The sequence below is a fragment of the Myotis davidii genome, unplaced genomic scaffold (genome assembly GCF_000327345.1).
Source record: "Myotis davidii unplaced genomic scaffold, ASM32734v1 scaffold105, whole genome shotgun sequence".
NCBI classification, from domain to species: domain Eukaryota; kingdom Metazoa; phylum Chordata; class Mammalia; order Chiroptera; family Vespertilionidae; genus Myotis; species Myotis davidii.
This window is the reverse complement of record NW_006300371.1, coordinates 324,742-350,934: the sequence shown is the minus strand read 5'-3', so window position 1 is coordinate 350,934 and position 26,193 is coordinate 324,742. Positions and strand designations below refer to the sequence as shown.

At 36.2% G+C, this 26,193-nt stretch overlaps 1 protein-coding gene across 3 annotated transcripts in view; it reads right to left on the bottom strand.

The window, feature by feature from the left end:
• ELF1 (E74-like factor 1 (ets domain transcription factor)) overlaps positions 1-26,193 on the bottom strand; it is a 98,733-nt gene that overhangs the window by 70,461 nt on the left and 2,079 nt on the right. For 2 of the 3 annotated variants that reach the window (XM_015572578.1, XM_006776936.2), the window contains exon 1: positions 21,135-21,288. The exons of the other annotated variant lie outside the window; for it this stretch is intronic. The gene's annotated coding sequence lies outside the window, so the exon portion shown is untranslated. Of the gene's footprint in view, positions 1-21,134; positions 21,289-26,193 lie in introns of those variants that run through there. 3 annotated transcript variants of the gene reach the window in all.

Genomic DNA, 26,193 nt, shown 5'->3' with positions numbered 1-26,193 from the left:
CTCTGGGGGTGGGGGGGGGGGGGGGGTCCCCCAGACTGGTCTGTGCCCTGTCACAATGCAGGAGCCCCACGATCCATCACCCCAAAGAGGTAGGCCCCGCCCATCCACTGGGGGCTCCTCAATGGATTGCCCTAAAGAGGTAGGCTGGAGCAGGGGGACGCCTGCGGACACCCGGGCTGGGCCATGGCGGAGGCCTGCAGACCCCTGGCACAGGCTCATGGAGGCCCCTGCCATGGCCCTGCCCTTGGGCCGGGCTGCAGCAGAGGACTGTGGGCCTCCATGTGCCTGCAGACCCCCAGCCGAGCCAGCGGTGGAGGGGCCTTTCCACTGCCTGCGGACCCCTGGCCGGGGCTGTGGCAGAGAGGCCTCTCCGACGCGCTCTGCCCTGCCCCTGTCCCCAAAGCTTCAAGTCTCCGCCCACCCACACCTGCTGCACACACAGCCTGCTGATCGGTTGTTACTGTGATGGCGTCCTGACCAATTTGCATATTACCCTACTATTAGTACAGATGCCCCATCTCTTAAGATTACAAACTTCTTCGGAGGAAAAGACACGTTTTTCTATACGTTCATTATTATCTAACATCATTTAAGAGAATATTGAGAGTACATTGTGTTGAAAGTCAAATTAGGCCACATGATCCAAGGTCATTTACTTTTGTTAATAAAAAAATACTTACTGAAATTCTTAATTAAAATGGCAAAAGATTCGAGTTTTCAAATATAGTTTTTAGCATTTTATAGAATTTCACATGATATACTCACTTGCTAGAACCAACGAGTTCTAGGCTTCACTGACTATCCTCACTCAATTGACACATGCACATGTATTTTCTTAATCAAACAGAGAAATTCATCCACATCACCAACAAATGGCACAAAAACAGTAAGCCCACATGTAAAAGGGCACTCAAAAATCCTTATGAACTGTTTTCCACATGTCTAGCCAAATTACGGCTTAAATAAACAAAAGAATTACTTAGTTGATTCTTTTAAAACTCCTTAAAAATTAAATTCATATAGCTTTATAATTTTTACTTCTATCTTTAAGAAGCATATTTAAATCCTTAGATTTGACTTTATTTTTCATTTGATCATTTAAATTTTATTTTTAGAAATAAGATAGTAACATACCAATTTTCAGCTGGCAAAACTATTAATACATGAACTTTTTAAACATATATCTAGAATAGGCAAGTCTAAAAGTCTTCCTTGCAAAAAAATCTTGCTCTGTTGATAATAAGACTGCAATTTAAAGCCAAAAATCACTGAGGTACATAAGACTTAGAAACAAGAACAGAGAATAGTATAGGGAGAAGCAAAAGGTGTTAAAGGGAATCAATCCCTCTATTCAGTGAAGAAATCAGAACTGCAATAATGATCTAGACATTTTCTTCAGATTAATTTAAAGATAAAATACTTTTTTGATGCTCAGCAATCTAAGAAACTAAAGTATTCTCAGCTACATGTTTTTTCAGTGGGCCAATATATAGAGTGTCCCCCCAAAATATATATACATACTTTTAGTAACTATAAAGGTAGTGTTTATTAAAATACATTTCATTTTCAAAATTGAGCTATCAGCTGTTACAGTGTATATACATTTTGGAGGGATACACTATAAAATCACCACTTTTAACTAGAATGGAAACACTAATAATTTCACTAAAATACTAGATTTCTATAAATAGCAAAAACAAACAGGGAAGGGCAGAAGCAAGAGAGAAATCAAAATGAAATTATGTCTTACAATTAAACCATAAAGAAATACTGTAGAAAAGAGCCACATTACAGTTCTTTAATCAGCCTGTTGATTCTAAAATGAAGAAATTGGGCCATGTATTTAGTCATCCAATAAGTATTTATGAAATCTACTATATGCTAGGTACTGGGTATACAAAAATAAAGTAGTTCACTGCCTAAAAAAGAAAAAAATATGTAAACAGATAACTACAGAACAATGTAAATAAATAAGTCAATCAAGTGATGAAGGAGTAGAGAGAAAGGAAGAAATACCTGTGAAAACCTGAGAAAACTTTTTGAAAAAATTACACGTGGGCCATTTCATTAGGAAGACATAACATCTATTTTTTAAAAGTAGAGAGGATGTGAGGGGGAAGTAGTGGGGGCAGGCGAACATTCCAGGTAGAAGGAGCAAAGGTATACTTAACAGCTTAAATCATTGAATAACAGGTGAAATAGCAATTTAATGAAAAACAAACAAACCAAAAAACCCACAAACCTTTTCTTTTTAAAAGGACACAAGATCTAGTATTAGAAGAACTGCATTCAAATCCTAGGTCTGGCTGGGTCAGTTTAGCTCAGCTGGTTGAGTGTTGTCCCATGCACCAAGAAGCCACTAGTTTGATTCCAGGACAGGGCACAAGCCCGGAGTTGCAAACTCGACCTCCACTACGGGATGTACAGAAGGCAGCCAATCGATGTTTCATTTCACTGATGTTTCTATCTCCCTGTCCCTTCCTCTCCTCCAAAAACTCAACAAAACCATATTTAAAAGGAGAGAGAGAAAAAAGAAAATCCTAGTTCTGCCATTTACTAATTATATTTTATTGTCTAAGTCAACCCCTATGACTTCCTTTCATTACCTTAAAGTTGTACCATAAAATGCTTTAAAAGTATTAAAGAATCTTGATACACCTAAATACAAAAATAAATGCTTAGAATACTAAAATTTCAAGATCAAAATATTAGCTTATCATTTCAATTGAATATATACCATATACAAACAGCCAATCTTTTACAGCCTATAAAAATTTCACAAAAGTAAACACATTCTGAATTATGCAAAAGTTGTATTTTCTGTATATAATACATCTAATTGTAATCTATACATTCCATAGAATACAAAATAAGCCTACAACACACCCAGAATTAACAAGTGACAAAAGTTTAATGAAACAAGCTTTATACTTAACTGGTCTCACTAATGAGAAATTAAAGCAGCAAATGTACATCTGTGTCTCTGTTCCTTTCATCGTGGTTTAACTGACAGGAAGCAGAGAACAAGATATGGTATACAAATGTCAAGTATTTCCTGCCTTCTCTGCTACATCTTTATGTCTTGTTTTATAAATAGTCCAATAGGTTATATGAAAATGTGTCAACATATGGTGTCAGAAACATAACATACAAATGGTGAAGAGTGTTTATGAAAACAACAAATAAAAAAGGTATTTTAAAGTTGGGATCCAAGTTCATAAGGTATACAAAGACTCCAGTTTAATGAAAAAGTGTCCTTAATAGTAAGTACCTTACAAATTAAGACTTGAAAATCATAAAGATGGACTAAAAAAAAAAAATCTAATGTTTGAATAATAGAATAATCCCTCAAACTAGTTCACCCAACTGGTTAGATAAGTAACACCTGACCACTCTCCCAACCCCTGCTCTTACCTCTCAAAAAAGATAAGTACCACCTCCACCTACCCACCCCCCCAAAAAGCCTTTAAGCAACTGACTCAAAACAAAGCAGAACAGATAGCTTGCCTCTTTGATCTTTGGTCATTTTTACCAGGGCTTGTCAGCACTCTTCTGATGATAATTTGTATCCCCCAAACAAACTATATCTCTACTCCTTTGCCCACTTCCGTGTGTATCCCAAACTTGACTCACATCATTTATTCATTTATGTTCAACTTTCAACTACACACAACCAAATAAAAGTCTATTTTCAAAAGGTAAATAAGTCATGGGTAATATATAACATGGTGACTATAGTCAATAATATTGTAGTGAATATTTAAATGTTGCTGAGAGTAAATCTTAAAAATGCTCATCACAAGAAAAAACTTTTGTAGCTTTCTATGGTGACAGATGGTAACTAGACTTATTATGATAATCATTTCCAGTGTATACAAATATCAAATCATTAGGTTGTACACCTGAAACTAATATAACATTATATATCTATTATTCTTCAATAAAAAATAAAATTTAAAATTTTTTAATTTGAATTTTTTTAATAAATGAATTCCACTATTAAGGCATTTTAAGTAAATTTCCAATTAATTACAACTAAAACAGAGGTGCTCATTTTTCATTATGCTAGCTGCCTCCCAAACTAATAATTTTTAAGAAATCACCTCGGGGAGAACCGAAGATGGCGGCATAGGTTAACACCAGAGATTGCTGCCTGAAACAACTAAGTCAAATTAAGCTTGATCCAGGGAAAGGACAACGTCCAGAGCCACAGGAGGGCTGGCTGAGTGGAAATTCTACAACTAGGAGTAAAGAGAATATCATATCCAGACTCAGAGGCGGCACATAAATCTTAAAAATGCTCATCACAAGAAAAAACTTTTGTAGCTTTCTATGGTGACAGATGGTAACTAGACTTATTATGATAATCATTTCCAGTGTATACAAATATCAAATCATTAGGTTGTACACCTGAAACTAATATAACATTATATATCTATTATTCTTCAATAAAAAATAAAATTTAAAATTTTTTAATTTGAATTTTTTTAATAAATGAATTCCACTATTAAGGCATTTTAAGTAAATTTCCAATTAATTACAACTAAAACAGAGGTGCTCATTTTTCATTATGCTAGCTGCCTCCCAAACTAATAATTTTTAAGAAATCACCTCAACTCATCACTTATACTTCATATTCTATAAAAGTTGGGAACAATGCAACCACATTCTCCATCCATACTGGTCAATTCTTACCTAAGCTGTAAGTTGTAACAATTATAATTTCACCAGGTTTAGTGCAATTCCTCTCTTAATCAATATCCAAAAATGAATCAATATTTTATTGCACCTAAGCCTATGTTGAGCTTCCTGGGACATCTCTTTTCTAAACAGAACTTAATATACACCTAATAATCATCTTTAAGCATGGCAACATGCTCCTAAAATAAGTAACGTTTCTTAAATGAATAGCTTGGAAAAGAATTTCATTTTTACCTAGTAATTTTCAATGGAAGGATCTAATTCGTTCTTTTTAAGAGCGTAAAGTTATTACTATTACTAGTACCTTCATAGCATATCTTCAGTGTACTTCTTTCTGCTCATATTTATTACCTTAACTGTCCCAAATCTCTAGGAATAAGTGTTCCTGAATCCTGAGGAAAGTGGCCATTTTCCTTACACAGTAGCTTCCTTCCCACTGCCTCTGGTTCTGATAGTCAAATTACCCTACAGGGTGAGAAGTCTCAGAACAGTTACATTGAACCTGTGTCCAACACCGTCTCAACAATCCAATATGCTAACAATGGTGTGCAATTAATGTATTCTATCAAGGGGAGATAAGTACTACATCTTCCTTACAGTGTATTCCCCAAATTAACAGGTTGTAAATTATCCTCTAACAATACACAAATTTGTCTCTGATCCATAGATCTAAAGATCAAATATAACGTTCAGCTAAGAAAGTTCACATAAAACATTTTGAATAAAATGATTTACACAACAAATCTTCTGTTTCTAAATACAAATTGTTTCAAACTGCCTCTCAAACTAAAACACATATAACAGTAGTTACAATTAATTATTCTAATTGAAATCTAAAATCTTTATGTTGTTTTTCTTTATTCTTTAATACATAAGTGTGTGTTTTTGCATGGTATATTTTAAACTTTATATAAATAGTATCATACTGTATATATTCTTCCAGCATACTTGAACACGTTTCTTTAAGATGTAAATTTTTTAATAAATACAAAGTTTATTTTGGAAAGTAAGTAAACATTAAACATTCTCTAGAACTTAGTGATTAGAAAAATATTATTACTAAAGATAAGTCATGATTATTAGGCTTCTAAAAAGAGAAATATCGAAGATGCACAAAGCAGACTTCCAGTCAAGATGGCAAAGTAGATAAACACCGTGCTTACCTTCTTCCACTACAACAAAATTCTAACTAAACTACGGAACAACCATCAATGAGAACCACCTGAAGTCTAGTTAAACAGAACTACTATAACTAAGGTTATACAGAAGAAGCCACGTGGAGACTGGTAGGAGAAGTGGAGACAATGGGAGAGCTTATCCCACACCCACAGGTAGGGGTTAAAAATTGGGAAAAATATCTCAGATGTGGAGGTCCCCCATGAGGAGTAAAGGGTCCCAGCCACAAACCAGGATGCATAGCCCAGGTTTCCAGTGCATGAAAGAGAAGTCCCCATACTTCTAACTTAAAAACTAGCTGGGATTATGGCTGAGTAAGACTGAGGGCCACTGGAGTCCCAGGCATTTCCTCTTAAAGGGCCCTCAACAGATGTACCTCCGAATGGACTCACCTGTTCTGAGCTCCAGCACTGGGGCAGCAGCTGGAAAAGCATCAGGGATATATGAGGAGGAACTGAATTGTCTGGTGTCAGAGCGAGGACTGGAGGAGCAATTTTCTCCCCAAAAGAGGTGCTGACAGATGCCATTGTTACTTTGTTGAGCCCCTCCACCACCCAGCTGGCTCGGGAAAGTGCCAAATCAGTCTCTACAACCTGGTTTATACCATTAGCCCTACCCTGGTGATTCCCTGAGACCCAGCCCCACCCAACTTGCGGGTCTACACAAGCCACTTCCAGCAACTTCTCCATACAAATGGGCAGCCCTGGCTTCTGTTTGTGAACTTTCCTAAAATCTCTTAAAGGTTCACAAACCCCAAACAAGTGGTGACTAGCCTGAGCATATCTTGTACCTCTTACCTCACAGCACCAAGCATTAGTGGCAGCCTGCCTCCATTTGCAAATTAGCCTTTCCCAGGCATCTCTTAAGACCAGCACAAGCAACACTCTTTTCAAATCAGTTATAGATCACATAAGGTGGCCCAGGCTGGGCACAAGTAGCAGCTGACCTTGGCCTATTCCAGAGCTGCTCAAGAGGTCTGAGAACCAACATACCTAGTGGCCAGCTTCAGACCACATCAGGGCACCACCCAACCACCTAAACAAACAACACAATCAAAGGTTAGACTTGGCAGGCACCAGAGATGAGACTTGGCAGGCCCTGCTAAAGCAACTCCTGGTCCATGGAGTCAGATCTGCCCAATAGCTCCTCCATTATAGTCACTCAGCATAAAGGTCAATCGCTCTCACTAAAGTGCCAACAGCAATCAAAGCTCAACTATAACTAGAGGGCACACACAACCCACAAAGGGACACAACTGAAGCACCCAGATGAGATGCCAAAGGAGACTGTGCCACTGGGCCCCACAGGACACCCACTACACAACGTCACTCTACCAAGACCAGGAGACATAGCAGCTCTACCAGATATATAGAAACGAACACAGGGAGACAGCCAAAATGAGAAGATAAAGAAACATGAACCCCTCCTTCCCCCCGCCGAAAAAGAAAAAAACATTACCCAAATGAAACAAAACAAAACTCTAAATAAAGAACTAAACAAAATAGAGACAAGCAATCTATCAGGTGCAGAGTTAGAAACACTGGTTATAAGGATGCTCAATAAACTTAGGGGAAGAGTAGATATACTCAATGATTACTTTTACAAAATTATAGAAAGCAAAAACAGAGATAGGAAACATTAAAAAAAGAATCAGTCAGAAATGAAGAATACAATAACTGAAATGAAGATTTGATTAGAGGAAATCAATAGATTAGATGAAGCAGAGGACTGAATCTGCAATTTGGAAGATGAGATAGTGGAAACACCCAATTAGAAGAGCCAAATGAAAAAAGAGGATAGTTTAAGAAGCCTCTAGGACAGCCGTGCGCAAACTACGGCCCGCGGGCCGGATCCGGCCCGTTTGAAATGAATAAAACTAAAAAAAAAAAGACCGTACCCTTTTATGTAATGATGTTTACTTTGAATTTATATTAGTTCACACAAACACTCCATCCATGCTTTTGTTCTGGCCCTCCGGTCCAGTTTAAGAACCCATTGTGGCCCTCGAGTCAAAAAGTTTGCCCACCCCTGCTCTAGGACCACATCAAGCACACCAACACTTACATCATAGGGGTACAAGAAGAAGAAGAGAGAGAACAAAACGTTGAAAGTCTATTTGAAGAAATAATGACTGAAAACTTCCCTAACCTAGTGAAGGAAACAGACCTACAGGTGCAGGAAGTGCAGAGAGTCCCAACAAGATGAACCTAAAGAAGTACACGCCAAGGCACATCATAATTAAAATGCTAAAGGTTAAAGACAAAGAGAGAGTCTTAAAAGCAGCAAGAGAAAACCAGTTAACTACAAGGGAGCTACCATAAGACTGTCACCGATTTCTCAACAGAAACTTTGAGGCCGAAGGGATTGGCAAGAAATATTCAAAGTGATGAAAAGCAAGGACCTACAACCAAGATTACTCTACCCAACAAAGTTATTATTTAGAATTGGAGGACAAAAAAAGAGCTTCCCAGACAAGAAAAAGCTAAGGGATAAAGGAATTCATCACCATCAAAACAATATTACAAGAAATGTTAAAGGGATCTCTCTAAGAAGGAGAAAAGTAATGACCAAAAATATGAATAAAATGGCAATAACTATATACCTATAAATAATTACATGTAAATGAATTAAAATGTCCCAATCAAAAGACCCAGGGTGGCTCAATGGATAAAACAAGACTTGTGTACTGCTTAAAGAGATTCACTTCCGATCTAAAGACACACAGACTGGAAGTAAAGGGATGAAAAAAAAGATATTTCATGCAAATGAAATGAAAAAAAAACAGAAAGCTGGGGTACCAATACTTATATCAAACAGAATAGACTTTAAAAGAAAGGTATTACAAGAGACAAAGAAGGACCCACCAATTTCACTTTTGGGTATTTATTCTAAGAATTCTAAAATGCTAATTCGAAAAGACATATGCATCCATATGTTCATTTCAGCATTATTTACAATAGCCAAGATATGAAAGCAACTTAAGTGTCCATCAATAGGTGAACGGGTAACGAAGAGATGGTACATATGTTATACAATGGAATATTACTCAGACATAAAAAGGAATGAAATCTTGCCATCTGCAAACAACATGGATTGGCCTACAGGATATTATGCTAAGTGAAATAAGTCAGAAAAAGAGAAATACTATATAATTTCACTTATGTGTGGATTCTAAAATAAATGAACAACAAAATGGGGAAAAACTCATAGATAATGCAGAACATTTTAGTGGTTGTCAGATGGGAGGGAGTTTGGGGGCACGGGTGAAAAGAGGAAAGGGATTAAGATGTGCAATTGCCAGTTATAAAAACAGTCACAGGGATGCAAAGTATACATAGGAAATATAATCAATAACATTGTAATAACTATGTATGGTGTCAGATGGATTCTAAACTTATCAGGGTGATCATTTTATAAGATATAAAAATGTCTAGTCACTATGTTGTACACTTGAAACTAATATATGTCAACAGAAATTAAAATTGAAAAAAATGTAAATAGCATGCACAAAGCACCCTATGTTCAATGATGCTTCTCACAAAAAAATTTTCTGACTTTCTGCAAAAGATAGTTCACTTTAGAGATGCCATATTACTACAAAGCACATAAAAATTATTGAAACCAAGGCCAATTCCTTTTACTGTGATAATTAAACTTCAAAGTTATTGCACAGAAAGCCCATAGACTGGAAGAGGCCAGTAACTGCTTTCTTCCGCCTGCTAATTTCCCATTTCTTAATCACAAAGTCACCAACTATATGGAAATACTGAGGCTCAAAATGGCACTTTCACTTTCTTTGAGAAATGTTGCTTTTCTCATTAGATAGGCACCAATAATAGAAAAATACTGCTTACATGTAACATAAACTTTAATAAAATTATATTCTATGACATAATTATACGTAAGTACCATCATTTATTTAACCAATTCCTATTTTTGGACATTGGGATTATTTCCAATGTTGCCCTATTATAGTGTAACATTGTAATCCTCTCACAATGTGATCCTTGGACCCACAGAGGCTCCAGAAACTCTTTCAGGGAATTTATGAGTTTAAAACTATTTTCATAGTAATACTAAGGTATTATTTGCCTTTTTTTTTTTACCATGTTGATATTTCCACTGATGGTGCAGAAGCAAAGGCTTTTGCCTTTGTATGAATTGAAACTGTGTCACCAAACCACACTAGTCATTGTATTACCACTAGGTGATTACATTTTCAAAAAGGTAGTTTCACTTTTTTTTTGTTAAATCTCAACCATTAAGTACACCTTTTAATATTCTTATAAAATGGAAAGTACAGTATACATAAAGTATTTCTGTCAAATACTAAAACAGAATCGTTGTCTTGAGGGAAAGCACTAATACTATTATTGTTAATCCCACTTCTAGGAATATATACCAAGAATTGTGAGCTAAATTAGCTGCTTTTTTCATGGAATACAATTTTTACTTGAAAAAAAAAAACAACTATTGATTGAGAATTGCATATTTGGCAGATATTTTCTCAAAAATACAGTGCATCTATCAATTCAAGGATAACAATTAACAGTATCTCTGACCAATGATAAAATGTAAGTTTTCAACTAAAAAGCAGAATTTTGGAAAACCTGTGCCCACTACTTTGAGCTTGTCAGCTTTCCAATATTTAAAAGATTTCTGATAAGCTTGATGTGATATTTAAAAAATACGATTTTTTAAAATGTCTAAAAATTCTAAAATGTCCATGGGTTATATTTCTAAATATAAAAATTCTTTACAAGTATAGGCTATTATTTATTAAACTAGAGGCCTGGTGCACAAATTAGTGCATCAGTGGAGTCCTTTGGCCTGGCCCTTGGGATCGGGCCGAAACTGGCTCTCCGACATCCCCCAGGGGGTCCCAGATTGCGAGAGGGTGCAGGCCAGGCCAAGGGACCCCACTGGTGCACAATCAGAACTGGGAAGGGACGCAAGAGGTTGGCCAGCCAGGGAGGGACCACAGGAGGGCTCCAGGGCATGTCTGGCCAGTCTCGCTCAGTCCCAATCGGCCGGATCTCAGCAGCAAGCTAACCTACCGGTCGGAGCATCTGCCCCCTGGTGGTCAGTGTACATCACAGTGATTGGTTGAGCAGCCTTAACATATCATTAGCATATTATGCTTTAATTGGGTGAACAGACGACTGGACACTTAGCATATTAGGCTTTTATTATATAGAATACCCTTTAAGGGATCCTCTCTCAGAAGAATAGAATATTGAAAATTCTCTGGGTTACATTTTTTTCCTTGGTAAAATAAAGCTATTAAAAATAAATTCAATTATGCTTTCCTCATCTCAGTCGATCACATAGAGCACTTTGAAGACCACTATCTGTCATTTTTCCCAATATTTATGTACATTAGATATTTTTAAAAATAGAAGTGAATTATTACAGTACGTATATGTAATTTATGAGTAAAGTTTCTATATTTTGTTTACTGCTATATTCTTCAGCTTCAATAATAATGTCTAGCAGACAATAAATAATTGCTAGATGAATCAATAAAAATATGATAAGAAATATAGGAAACCCCCAGACTATACTGACTTACAAGAATTCAACTATAGCCCTGACCGGTTTGGCTCAGTGGATAGAGCGTCGGCCTGAGGACTGAAGGGTCCCAGGTTCGATTCCGGTCAAGGGCATGTACCTTGGTTGTGGGCACATCCCCAGTGGGAGGTGTGCAGGAGGAAGCTGATCGATGTTTCTAACTCTATATCCCTCTCCCTTCCTCTGTGTAAAAAATCAATAAAATATATTTTTAAAAAAAGAATTCAACTATAAAATCCTATGACTTCTACTTTCATTTGTTCTTCTTTTTCTCTGCCACTAGTTATACATACATACATTGCGGGAAGTATTTCAAAAAAGAGAGGCAAGAAATGATTATGAAAGCAAAAATCTGGATTAAGATCCATGATTTCACTTCTTATAACAATTTTCACAATTACATTATTAAATTTTGGAAACTTTACATAAAGATTCCACATCAAGCTCAAATGGCATGGTTCAGTGGTTGAGCATCGACCTATGAGCCAAGAGGTCATGGTTTGATTCCTGGTCAGGACACATAGTATTACTATGATGTGTTGCAGGCTCCATCCCCAGTGTGGGGTATGCAGGAGACAGCCAATCAATGATTCTGTCACATTATTGATGTTTCTCTCTCTCCTCCTTCCTTCCTCTCTGATATCAATAAAAATATATTTTTAAAATGATTCCACATCAAATTTATAACAAAAAAATTTTAAAACCCTTAAACGTTCAGGAAGGCATGGGAGAGCATATTTGCCAATGTTATATCCCATAAGGGCCCAATCTCCAAAATTTACAGGGAACTCATACAACTTAATAAAAGGAAGGTAAACAATCCAATCACAAAATGAGCAAAGGACCTAAACAGACACTTTTTGAAAGAGAAAATACGGAAGGCCAAGAGACATATGAAAACATGCTCAAAGTCACTAATCATCTGAGAGATGCAAATCAAAACAATAATCAGGTACCATCTCACACCTGTCAGACTGGCTATCATCAACAAACGACAAGTGCTGCCAAGGATGTGGAGAAAAAGAAATGCAACAGCAGGGATGGAACTGGAGAGCATTATGCTAAGCAAAATAAGCCAGTGGGATAAAGATAAATATCAAATGACCTCACTCATATGTGGGATATAATGATCAACACAATTTGATGAACAAGAATAGATCCAGAGACAAATGGCAGGGGAGGGGGGATTAGAGAGCAACCAAAGGACTTGTGTGCATGCATATAAGCATAACCAATGGATACAGACACTAGGGGAGTGAGGGCATGTACTGGGGAGTGGGCATGACCAGGGAGAGGTCAATGGCGGGGGGAAAGGAGACATATGTAATACTATATGTAATATTTAAACAATAAAGAATTTAAAAGAAAAAATAAACTTTCAGTTGGAATCAGAAATGTTAAGCTATGATTTTAAAAATGCTTCTCACTTTGCTCTCACTATAATGTTTTTAGCACAAAAAGATATTTTATACTGTTAACCAATAAAATATTTAGAAACCTTTTTTTTAATTCAGGAAGAAATTGCTTTGGTTATAGTAAGAATCTTAAGGAAAACAAGATGAAACACTGATTATGTCAATAAATTCAGATAGATGCAAAAGTCTAATTTGGGGAATTAGCTACTTAAAGTTTATCAGTGACAATATATTTTTTCATAAATTTTTTGTTCTAAAATGTGTTTTTAAATATTTGAATGTGGGATGATTCTAAAGACTAAATTATTTCTAGCAAACTATAGCTCCAACTTGTTAATGGATCTCAACTGGATGTTACCCATCAGAAGGATGCCTAAGAGCCATCTTGTTAGTTATATGGGACAGACACACGATTTTACGTAACTTAGTTCTGAATCTAATTAATCACATTCACTGAAATAGGCAGTTAACATTTTTTACTGATATAGAGTTTATTTACCATTTTTCAAATCAATTTCATCAAATTACACATTTCTGTTATTTATTATGTGAAACAACAATTATTTTATTTCTAAGCAAAATTTATTATGAAATACTTCAACTGAAGAGAAAGAGAATACACTCTCATACCTATCACCCAGCTTTACATTAATATTTTACCATATTTTGTCTCAGATTCTTAAGGGGAAAAAAAGTCATATATAGTTAAAGCCTCCTATGTATCCCTCTACAATCTCATTTTATCCCTCTTATATTCTAAAAATGATGTTGCCCCTGTCTGTCCACCTTTACTATATATGTATCAATAAGAGTATTATTTTATGTACATTATTTGGACTATATGTATCTATTTTATTTTTAAAATTTTTTATTCAAATTATGTTTGAAATAATTGAATCATAGTTAACAAATGACAGACACTCAACTGTTTAGTAGTCAAATACACTGAGTGGCCAAATTATTATGACCACCTGACGTTTGTAGGCAAATTAGCTATAATTTCGTGCTGAAGTTTCTAGAGGGCCAGACCATTATAAATAGGGAAGCAGGTTGTTTACCTCGACAGTAGAAGTAATTTTTTTCTGAAGATATGGGTAAACAACGCGATTTAACAGCCTTTGAATGTGGGAGGTGTGTGTGTGTGTGTGTGTGTGTGTGTGTGTATGCAACTTAATATGAAATGTATCAACTACTCATCTATTTAGGGTTCTGAAGGGTTTTACTCCCCTCCCCAGGGTACTAGAACACAGTAAAATGCTCAATGGGTAAAAAGTCATCAATAGTAGGCATTTTGTTCCTAGGAAAGATAATGGAAAAACTCTGAATCATCATAAACTACCTATTTTCTCCATACTCTTTGTAAACTCTTCACATACTTCAATGTGATGACACTGCCCTAGAGAACTCTTGCACGTAAGTTACAGCAACCAAGTTCAAGAATGTTCCCAAACTGGAAACAATCTAATGTCATCAACAAGAGACAATGAATACACTCTGGTATAGGCAGACAATGGAACACAACACTGCAATTAAAATTAAAATAAGTCCCACAGAATTGAACGAAAGAAACAAGTTACTACAGAATATATATGGTGTGATTCCACTAACAAAGTTCAAAGGGGTAAGACTATAATGAATTGTCCCATTATAATACTAAGCATCCATTTAATATTTTGATATAAAAATAAGATGCATATAAACTAACAATTAAGCCAACACCTCATTTTTATAGTTTTACTACAAATTTTTTTAGTTTCACTGTTATAGGACTATTTTCTAAAACACAGAAAATAACCAAATTTCTTTCATTTACATTTTTATATTGTACCATACAACTTTGCACAACCACAATGACCACTATATGACAGAGCATCCATCACATAGATAATAAACTTTACATGGCTTTACATCATGTAAGGTCATACTCATGACTGCTACCTTGAAGAACTTCTAATATATAGAGTAGAAGACAAGGCAAGGATAGATCCAAGAAAACACAAATTTTATAAAATAAAAGAACTTATATAAGAAGTGGCTGCCTCTAGGCAGCAAGACTGAAAATAGGAAGGGATAGAGGAGAAAAGCCACTTTCCCTTACAGGCTCTTCTATTAGATTTTAAACAATGTACATATATCACTTCATAAATATACTAGAGGCCCACTGCACAGATTCGTGCACCAGTGGGGTCCCACAGCCTGGCCTGAGGGGATCAGGCCGAAACTGGCTCTCCGACATCCCCCGAGGGGTCCCAGCTTGCAAGAGGGTGCAGGCCAGGCCAAGGGATTCCACCAGTGCACGACCGGGAGGGACCATGGGAGGGCTCCAGGGCATGTCTGGCCCATCTCGCTCAGTCCCGATCGGCCAGACCCCAGCAGCTAGCTAACCTACCAGTCAAAGCATCTGTCCCCTGGTGGTCAGTGTGTGTCATAGCAACTGGTCAAATGGTCGAACAGTCAGACACTTAGCATATTAGGCTTTTATTATATAGGATATTTACAGTTATATTTTATTGATTTCAGGGAAGAAGGGAGAGGGGGAGAAAGTGAGAGAAGCATCAATGATGAGAGAGAGTCATCATCAACTGCCTCCTGCATTTCCCACACTGGGGGTTGAGCCCAAAAGCCTGGCATATGCCCTGCCTGGGAATTGAACTGTGACCTCCTGGTTCATAGGGCGACACTCAGCCAGGCAAAATTTTTAATATAAAAATTATTAAATCAATCTTCATACAAACTCCAAGAAGCATTTACATTGTTTATAGCTCCCTTTTTTAATGCTAGCAATTAAACTCAGGCTACAAAATAAAGAGTTAAGAAAGAGATAATACCATACTGCTCAGCAATTAAATGAAAGGGAAATTCTGAATTCCTATAAGGGGAAGAGAATGAAAGTGAAAAGGGAAGTTTAGGGACAGTTTTCTGATTATGAGGATGGCTTTAATTCAGATATTTATAACTGGAAGAAAGGAAATCAAAATGGTTCTACACAAAAATTTGCACAACCAAAGCTCAGCTGTATAGTTAGTTTCTTCCTCTCTGACAACAAAGCAAAAAGAGTGGGATCTCTAGACATTTGTAGTATAGCTCAACAGTCATTTTTACTATAGTACAGACTACTGAACAAAACACAAAGGTAGAGATGACACAAAATATTTTTCTCTTTAGATTTCCCATACTAATGGGAGAAAAAGATTGCACCAATAGCCCAAAACTGCTCTAATTATTTGAGTTGTCTCACTGGTATTACTAATTTAACTTCCAAGCAAAAGAGCAAAATACAATTTGCTGGTAGAAATATAATTGATGAAAAAAATTATTTTCAGACCATTCAACTGATGGGACTCTTCTTCCCACTCCTACAGGAGTCTGTAAATATCTATGTCCATTAGATGGGATGTAATGTAAGGCCAATCTACAAATATGCAATCTGTGATATAGTTAAATGTCCAGAGAAACCTAAATAATGTTATCCAAGTATCACATGGGGGAAAATATTACTCCCTCCCTGACTCAAACAATTACAAATAATAATAGTGTATTTCCCTGGAGAGAAGGTTTTCAAAGACTGTAAATGCTATCATAAATCAGGAAGGGAATTTTTTCCCCCTAAAACCCCAAAAATAAGGGAACAGAGAGAGACACCATACAACACCAAATAGAATTAAAAAACAACAAACTAACATTGGCAGAGTGATGGTTCACTAAGATGGAGAGCAGGTCAATTACACTGGAAAATAAAAATAACTAGTTTCGCCGAAACCGGTTTGGCTCAGTGGATAGAGCTTCGGCCTGCGGACTGAAAGGTCCCAGGTTCGATCCCGGTCAAGGGCATGTACCTTGGTTGCGGGCACATACCCGGTGGGGAGTGTGCAGGAGGCAGCTGGTCGATGTTTCTCTCTCATCGATGTTTCTAACTCTATATCTCTCTCCTTTCCTCTCTGTAAAAACTCAATAAAAAAAATATATATAAAAAAAAATAACTAGTTTCATTCTATATTGTGGTCAATATGGCAGCCGGTTGGGGAGCAGGAGGGCAAAGGCAGAATTACAGAAGAGGAAAGAAGGAAAGCCACAAAGTTGAAAGACACAGCCAGCATAAAATGGAATAGAGAAAGAGATAACAGGAAGGGAAAGGAGGTTAAATAAGTCCTGATATGGGATGATCAACTACTGCAGTCACTTTTCTTACTTACTAGGGGCTGTGGGCTTCAAAATATAGGGGTGGGCAAAAGTAGGTCTTCAGTTGTTCGTATGGAAAAATATATAACACAAGAATAAACTCTTATGCAAATTCAAAACTATAAACCAACTTTTCCCACTCCTGCATTATTGCTTAAAACTTCAAATATTACAATGCTAAATAACGGATTAATCGCTCTTCCTAAACCTGTAAACTCTTTTTCTGAAAGTGTGACCTGTATAACAATCATCCATGGCACTTATTAAAAATGCAGATTGACAAGCCAAATTCTAGGCCTAATGAATCAGATGTCTTGAGTTGAAGCCAGCTGATTGTTACACCAAAGGTTGAAAATTACCACTTTAAAATATTTAATACCAGGTAGGTGTTTTTACTTAGAATGGTTATAATGTGCAGACACCAGACAGAGATTAAGCTGAGCTGAGGGTAACATGCCTTTTAAAATTTGCCATCCTTAAATTTAGCAGGACCTGCCTGAGTAGCCAATGGTTTCATGCAGCAAAATAACATTTTGCCTATTCATATGTGCTTGTCAAAGGTTGAAAAAGAGAAATAGAAGAAAACATCTCTGATCCCAAGAGCTTATATTCTTTTACAGATACTCTTCTTAACCTCAGTAAATGCTCTTTTCTTCAACACTCATAATTCCTAAGATCCATATACTTTACTGACATTTTTTTTATTTTTTGTTAATCCTCACCCAAGAATAGTTTTTCCATTGTTTTTTATTTTATTTTTTAAAATATATTTTTATTGATTTCAGAGAGGCAGGGAGAGAGAGATAGAAACATCAGTGATGAGAGAGAATCATTGATCAACTAACTGCATCCTGCACTCCACCCACTGGGGACCAAGCCCGCAACCCAGGCATGAGCTCTGACCAGGAATCAAACCAAGACTTCCTGATTCATGGGTCAACGCTCAAACACTGAGCCACACGGGCTGGGCTCCATTGCTTTTTAGAGAGAGTGGAAGGGAGGGAAGGAGGAAAGGGTGTAAGAGAGAGGAACATTGATTGGTTGCCTTGACCAATCAATGTTCCCCAGGTATATGTATGCCTTGACGGGGAATCGAACCTGAGACCTTTTGGTGGCAGGCCAACCCTCTAACCACTGGGCAACACTGGCCAGGGCTTTCCTGGCTATTTTAAGTCTCAACCACCTTTCATCTCTAGCTGTCTGAATCTAAGTTTAACTTTTCAGTGGTTTGGCTCCATTCTTCAACTATTTTACGAAGCCCTGTTTTCTCAGTAAGTATCTAAGTTTGTTAGGATCAAGCTCATGTTTTCTAGCCTTTTATACCCTGTTTGTTGCTTAAAACAATGATGACCACCTTGTGGAGAATCTAATATTGAATTGGGTTAGGAGTCTTGGAAATTTAGGAGATTCGACAGTTATATGCAAAGTAATTTAAAAAATCCAAATTCTAAACATAAAGGTAAATCTGAAGTAAATTTTAACAACCCCAATAAAACACATTAAAAAGTTAATAAACAAAGATTTTGTATTCCCCAGAAGATTCTAAAAGTGCCTGGTATGTAAGCTCTCAAAGGAGGAGAAAAGATATGACAAATGGAATGAGATTACTAATTATAGGAAAGTTAAATTCCAGTATTGTTAGAGTTTAGAAACCTCTAGATTTTGTAAACTCATATGAAAAGTTTTATGTATAAACACTCCTTCTATACACACACTTCAATAAAACAAGGCATCATATTAAACAGTATTTGCCCTCCTAAAATTAAAGCAGAAATAAACCTGTCTTTGTAACTAGAAGTTCAAAGTAAATTCCCAACTTCTTATATTTTCACCTCCCATAGGCCGATCTTAAGTAAGAAATGTCACAAAACAATGCTCCATGAAAAAATTCTAATAGTGAAAAAAAAGTTTGCAGAAATTAAACAAATGTATCATCTCTCTGAAAAAGAAAACTAGCTTGAACACATTTTCAAAATCATTTGGTTAATTTATTTGGTTGCTTATCACCAAGCAATTTAATTAAGGCTTTATTTAGTCTTAAGGAACTACAGACCATTTCAAACAAAGCATCACTTGTTGGAGTGGACTAGCGTGAGCAGCTCTGGGTTAGCACAGCACAACCTTGAGCAAGTCACAGGACCTCTTTGGGCCTGTTTCTTCAGTTATAAAAGTGACGCAGTTGGACGATCTTCAGCCTTTTTTAGTGCTAAAGTTGTGTGAATCGGTAATTCTAAGTTTATTTCTGATGGCTCAGTTTAAACTTATATTCAACCTTATGAAAGGAAATAGTGGGTAGGGGACTATCTAATAAGTTTTAATGGCCTGTTCTTGCGTCCATACTTTATTTTTCCTCCCTTCTCCCTGAAGCCGCATCTTAGCCTTCTTTACATAATAAGAAACTGAAATAATGAACAGTATCTATCTTGTCTAAGTTGCACCACCATCTTAATTTTAAGAAACTAAATTCTTCTACTTCTCTTTAATAAATAAAATCTTAAATATTTGCTTATTTGTGTGCCCCTTGATTTTTCTCTTATGGGTCACTGGCTTTTAAAAATGAAAAAAAAAAATTTCTAAAGGCAAAGAAGTTTCATTAGATTTTTCACACAAATCAGACAAGAAGTAAATATAGCCTTGGCTAATATGCAAACAAAGATGACAGCAAATGGCTAAGAATAAAATGTCTGCAGTGCCTTATTGATCTGTTAATATCAACAATCCTTTTAAAAGATTAAGAAGTAATAATTGACTGCCATTCTATCTTCCCTTTCATCTGACAGGCCTTCAAGCACTTAGAAAGTTCATAACAGCAAACTCCCAAAGAGCTAGCTAAACATAATCACAGTCGAACATAATAAACTTGGCAAGTTTTATTTCCAAGAACTTTATTCATAATTATTGCATATTCTAACTTTACTTTCAAATTTTAGTTTCACAAATAACTTTAGTAACTAAAATACTATATCCAGCTTCTCAGAGTACCTGGAACTTCAAGACATACCAGAATGTACACTTGCCAAAATCTCATAAATTTCAATAAGGATAAATACTTCAGGAAAAGACTTGACAATCTTTTCTTTTATGAACGATATTAATTTTGTGTATTTTCATATTTATATTTTTTCATTGAGAAGTATTTATATTTTATCTTTTTTTATCACCATTTGTCCCCCATACCGTCCACCTCCACCCACTCCCTTCCTCTCCTCCCCAAACACTGTTGTCCCTGTCCATGAGTTCTTTCTCTCTCGTTTTTTCTTTCTTATTAAAATACAAACCAAGCAAATGTTAAGAACAGAAGGAAGACCAATACTTTTTAAACAAATTGATATACTATGTTTTCACAGAAACTAGTTAGGCTTTTAAGGCTGTTATTCCGAACAAGTTTCTAGTATGAATCTTAAAACTTTATTATTTTTTTTCTAATAGTAAATGAATCATTCTAGTCTTTGTTCCTTTTTATTTGAGTCACTTTTACTTGTTAACTAAATGGCCATTCATATTACTTAAACTTCTATTTTGTTTTCAAAAGTAAATGTTTTAGTATCATTTCATTAACTTAAGAAGAAGAAAAGAAAAGGATAGAACAATCAAGGAGCAACATCTACAACAGTTGTCCCAAAAGTTCCCCTTAACTAAATGCCAAAACAAAACCATTGTTCTTAATTTTTTTTTTCTTAACACCCATATCACACATAAGTAGTTTCTTGAATTATAACTTCTTGCTACCCTCAAAATACAATTAAATTTTTAAAAGTTAAAATCTGACCTAGTATGCTTTGTGAGCTAAAAAAAAAAAAAAAAAGAAAGAAAAAGAAAAATCTCCTTTATTCTCAAGTCATCCGGGGGGGTGGGGGGGGGGGGGTCACACAAAATATAAAGAAAGCTTTACCAAAAACGCTCTATAACTTTCCAGAATTTGAATGCTTGTTTCCCCCTAGTAGTTAAGTGTAATCAGGCATGTGACTGACTGACTACATTTTTTCAGAGTTAAAGAACACACTCAGTCATGTTCTTCAACAGGTAAGAACCACCCTCTGTTTACCAGCTCAGGAAACAGCCAGAAGCAAACACCCAAAAACATAACGTTACCTTCAAATATTCTCATTATCTTTAGATACTGTCCTTTGGGCTTGAAAATAAAAAGCAATCCGGCAAGTTTTATGCTGTTAAAATGGCTCCTGTAGATTGGGGAAGTGGTTCTGTGCTTCAGCTTATGAGTCATACATGAAACTAAGTGTTTCTAAGAGAGGCACGCCCATGTTGCTGTGGACCCAATTATTCTGCTAGGTCAAACATGCAAATCTACAGGTAAAAACGGGGGAGAGGTATAAAAAAAGGAGCAAGATAGAGAAAGGAGCAAAATCTACCTTGATTAAACCATTACTCAGCTAATGCTAATCACCATAATTTAAAATTTACAATAAAATACAACCAGAATCTACAAGGAGGCAAAGTTAAAAAACATCATGTTATTTTAAAAAAGAAAATCTCAATTTTAAAAGTAATTTTAATATATCAAGTAAAAAAATGATGAAAAAAAAAGGCATGGGAAGAAATGAAAGGAAGATAGCAAACTTTCTGGCTTTTAATGTAACAATGAACTGGTGAGTCTAACCTGGCTACTCATTAACCCTTATATAAAAGGGGTGTATTACTATGTAATCTGAAAAAGCAGCAAACTGCAATATCAGATGTAGCTTTATAAGTTCACTAAACAGATAATATCCACTAGAAAATTCAAAGTTCAGTGGAAAAATAAGTGGAATTTAATCTGGTTTATACAAAAATAAATAAATAAATAACAAGTGCAGGGTTAGAAAGGAATTGAAGTTCAATATAACAAAATGATTTTAAACTGAAAACTTGATAAAACCCTATTTTAAATAAATTATCAATGCAATCATAGTTCAAAACTCTACTGCTTCCAAGAGATAGCCAAAGTTTTCTTTACCTTTCAAACAAAATTCTCCATAAACAAAAGTGTACCATGTGCCAAGCACCCTGCTGTACCACACATGTCTAGCTTGAGGGTACCAGCAAAAAATGTGGCTAGTGAAGTTTTGCTCTCCAAGCCACCATACAGCTGACAAGGTGCACAAGCTGAAACATTACTATAATTACTTACCCTGTGCCCTGGGTGAACATTTATTAATTTATTCTAAGAACTTAAACTGATCAAAATGGCTTGAATGCTAATGCTTTCGAAAAGTGCTTTAAATGACAAAGTCCAAGTCACTAGCTAGCCTTCATCCTAATATTTCACAAAAAGTAAATGGGATTTGGCAAGGTGCTCTCCCCTTTAGTTAATTAGTTGGAAGTGATTATTCTGCTTTACTAGAGGCACAGCTGAGAGCTGTCACTGACTTAGACAGGAACTTTACAAACTGCTACGAAACATGACAATGAACATCTTGCTGACTATTAAGTACCTATTTATTCCATTCTGAACACTGCTTGATTTGCTTATCTTTTATTAAAATAATCCCCATAGTTAAATAACTTAAATAATAAAATTATGCTAGGAAGAAAAAAATCATTTTTTCTATTGTCAAATGTCATATTTAGTTTAATTTTAGCTCATTTATCCAGAATGACTATTCAGCACCCAAACACCAAGAAAAAGGTCCTTTGAGTAGTCACAGGAAATGTTCACTGTAAAACCCAAGTCATTTCCCAGAGCTGAAACTTAATTTACACAATATCCATATAAGCCTAGTAATTTGATTATCTTTTAGCTAATTAGAAATGATAAGGAGTGAAGAGGGAATAGAGAATAGATGATGTCAAAACAAGTGGCAAAGATGATAATGAGAGAATAAAATTTTTAAAACCTATAAAACTATAAATAAATATAATGTAAAAAGTACTGGGATCTGAAGCTAGCCTGTAAGGCAGTGATGGTGAACCTATGACACACATGTCAGAGGTGACACACGAACTCATTTTTTTGGTTGATTTTTCTTTGTTAAATGGCATTTAAATATATAAAATAAATATCAAAAATATAAGTCTTTGTTTTACTATGGTTGCAAATATCAAAAAATTTCTGTATGTGACACGGCACCAGAGTTAAGTTAGGGTTTTTCAGCATGCTGACACACCGAGCTCAAAAGGTTCGCCATCACTGCTGTAAGGTCAATATATTCTACATTTTCCTTAAGTATATCATCATACAGTGAAGTGCCTCGAAGTCAGCATAAATTATGATAAAGGTTTTTAAAAGACAAAGTGAATAACATCAAGTGTGTGAAATTTTTTATGAAATATGGATACATAAAAGGATAAGCTTCTGCTACTGAGAAAATCCATTTATATAAAAGACATTACTTGACAATGGCAGATATTTGGACAGTAATTTAAAAGAAGTATTTTTGGCCACACATATACTAGTATATAAGTGAAGTTAAAGACAGAAAGTTAAAATAATTACTCCTCTTCAACAGAAATAAGTATTTTAGCTGTTCCTAAGGAGATTATTCCAGAGTTGCTATTAAAATATATTGCCCCTTTAACCAGGAACATCCCTATTAGCATTATTTTATCACCCACAGGAACTAGATCCTGGTTCTATTCGGAACCCCAACAAATCAATCCCCACAGGGAAAAAAACAACACAAAAACAAATAAACAAAAAATGGCAAAGCAGTACAGGTTCTAGAGCCAGTCTACTTGGGTTCAAATCCCAGCTCTGCCACCTATTAGTTGTGTAATAATCCTGGGGATTACTTAACAACAATGTGCCTTCACTTATTTAGTACCCACCTCAAAGAATTATTGGGACAATTAAAATCAGTCCATGTACTACTATCCTATATAATAAAAGCATAATATGTGAAATGACTAGTCACTATAACACACACTGACCACCAGGGGGCAGACACTCAACGCAGGAGCTGCCCCCTGGTGGTCAGTGCATTCCCACAGGGGGAGCACCACCCAGCCAGAAGCCAGGCTCACGGCTTGCAAGTGCAGTGGCCACCTCCACTGCAGGCAGGCAGTAAGGGGCAAGGGGTCCTGGACTGCGAGAGCCCCAGACGGCAAGGAGATCGGGCCTAAGCTGGCAGGCGGACATCCCCTGAGGGGTCTGGACGGCAAAAGGGTGCAGGCCAGGCTGAGGAACCCCCCACCCCCCGCCACAGTGCATGAATCTCGTACACCGGGCCTCTGGTTTGGAATATAAATAACTCACAAATAAGAAAACAAACCAATTTTTAAAACGGTCAGACCATCTGAACAAATACTTCATCAAAGGAGAGATATAGATAGCAGGTACTGAGCAAGAAAAGATCTTAACATTACTCAATAAGGAAATGCAATTTAAAGTCAGAACAGCACTATACAACATTGAAATAACTTTCCCCCAAAAAAAGTGCTTAGTGAAGATATGGAGCAAAAACAATCCTCATACATTATTTGTGGAAATGCAAAGTGGTATAGTGTATTTAGAAAATTCTTTATCAGTTTCTTATAAAGTTAAACATAAACATATTATACAATCCAGCAGTCCCATTCTGAAATATTTACTCTAGAGAAATGAAGATATGTCTATTCAAAAAAAAATTCTACGCAAATATTTATAGCAGTTTAATTAATAACCACCAAATACCGAAAACCCAAATGTCCATCAACTTGTGAAGGGCTAAGCACATTGTTGTATAACCATACAACAGAACAGTATCAACAATAAAAAGGTATGAACTTACTGAACTGCTGAAAAACACTACGGCATATATGAATCTAAGCGCATCAGGTTGAGTGAAATAAACCTGACTCAAAATATATACCATATGATTCCATTTATATAACATTCTGAAAAGGCCAAACCAAAATACAGAAGTCACATTATTAGTTGACACAGGTTGGGAGTGAGGGGAGGTAATTGCCTACTAACGAGAACAAAGGAACAAACTGTTAGAGGCGATAGAAATATTTTTTATGGTGATGTGGTATTGTTATGTGAACCTTGAGAAAGTAGATACCTACACTAAGGGCTCCTAATGGCTAACTGGACTCAAATTTATTAAAAAACAGAGCCTAACAGCCATTTCTACACAGGGGCCTATCACACTGCACTTCAGGGAAAAGCCTGCACGGAGCTACCTGCCTCTGCACAGAACTGCCTGCCTGCACTGCCATCTGAGCCAACCCTTATAAAGGAGTTTCCAAAATCCTATTTCAACCTACAGGACTGAGGCTTTCCATCCAATCACAGCTGCAGCTATATACCTACCCACCCACCCCACCCCCCATCAACATCTTCACCAACTAATCAGACCAACTTTCCATTCTGACCAATGAGGAAAGTGCCTTTGGGATCAATCAAATATAAGGATTTGGAGTCCTCATCTGCATGAGGACAGACCAATCAGAGACCAGGAGCAGGGACTTCTGTCTATATAAGGCAGCACCCCACCCTGGCTCTTGAGAGTGGACTTCTCCTTTCCACCAAAGTCTGAAGACTGGGTTTCTCCTGGCTGAGCTGAAACACCAAAGCTATCTAACTGGAGCAGAACAGACCAGACCATGAGAAGCACAGCAGAGCTGTCTCACTAGAGAGAGGCCTGGCCCCAGGGCCAGCCTTGCTGGTTTCACAGCCTGTGCTGCATTACAACTGAACTGTTTTGCACTGAATAAACTTTCCTTTTTCACTGCACTCCAAACTGGGGACTCCTGTTAGCATTGTCAGTTGTCAGTTCTACAGGTCATAGAACTGTACACCTAAACAGGGCAAATCCTACTATATATGAAATTTATTTCAATAAACCTAACTTTAAAAAAATAAACCTAACTTTAAAAAAATAAACCAGCTCATGTGTATAAAGTGCTTAATATAGTATTGGGCACTTAGTAAGCACTTCATAAACATTATTATTATTATGCTTCATAGTAGAAGCAACCAGTATATCAAATACTTCAGGATGACAAACTTTAAATCTCTCAACTATCATGTAAATAAAATGTTGCAACTTAGACTTGTGATAAAAATATACTGTACATACTATGAGTATGTTTATTTTTAAAATTTTATATATATCAAATCAGTATATACCTTAATAAAAAGCTGTCATGGTTCCTGAAGGAATTTTCAAAATCTATATTTGAATTAGCTGAGAAAGGTTAGGTTGATTCAATTTATTAAATGCCAACT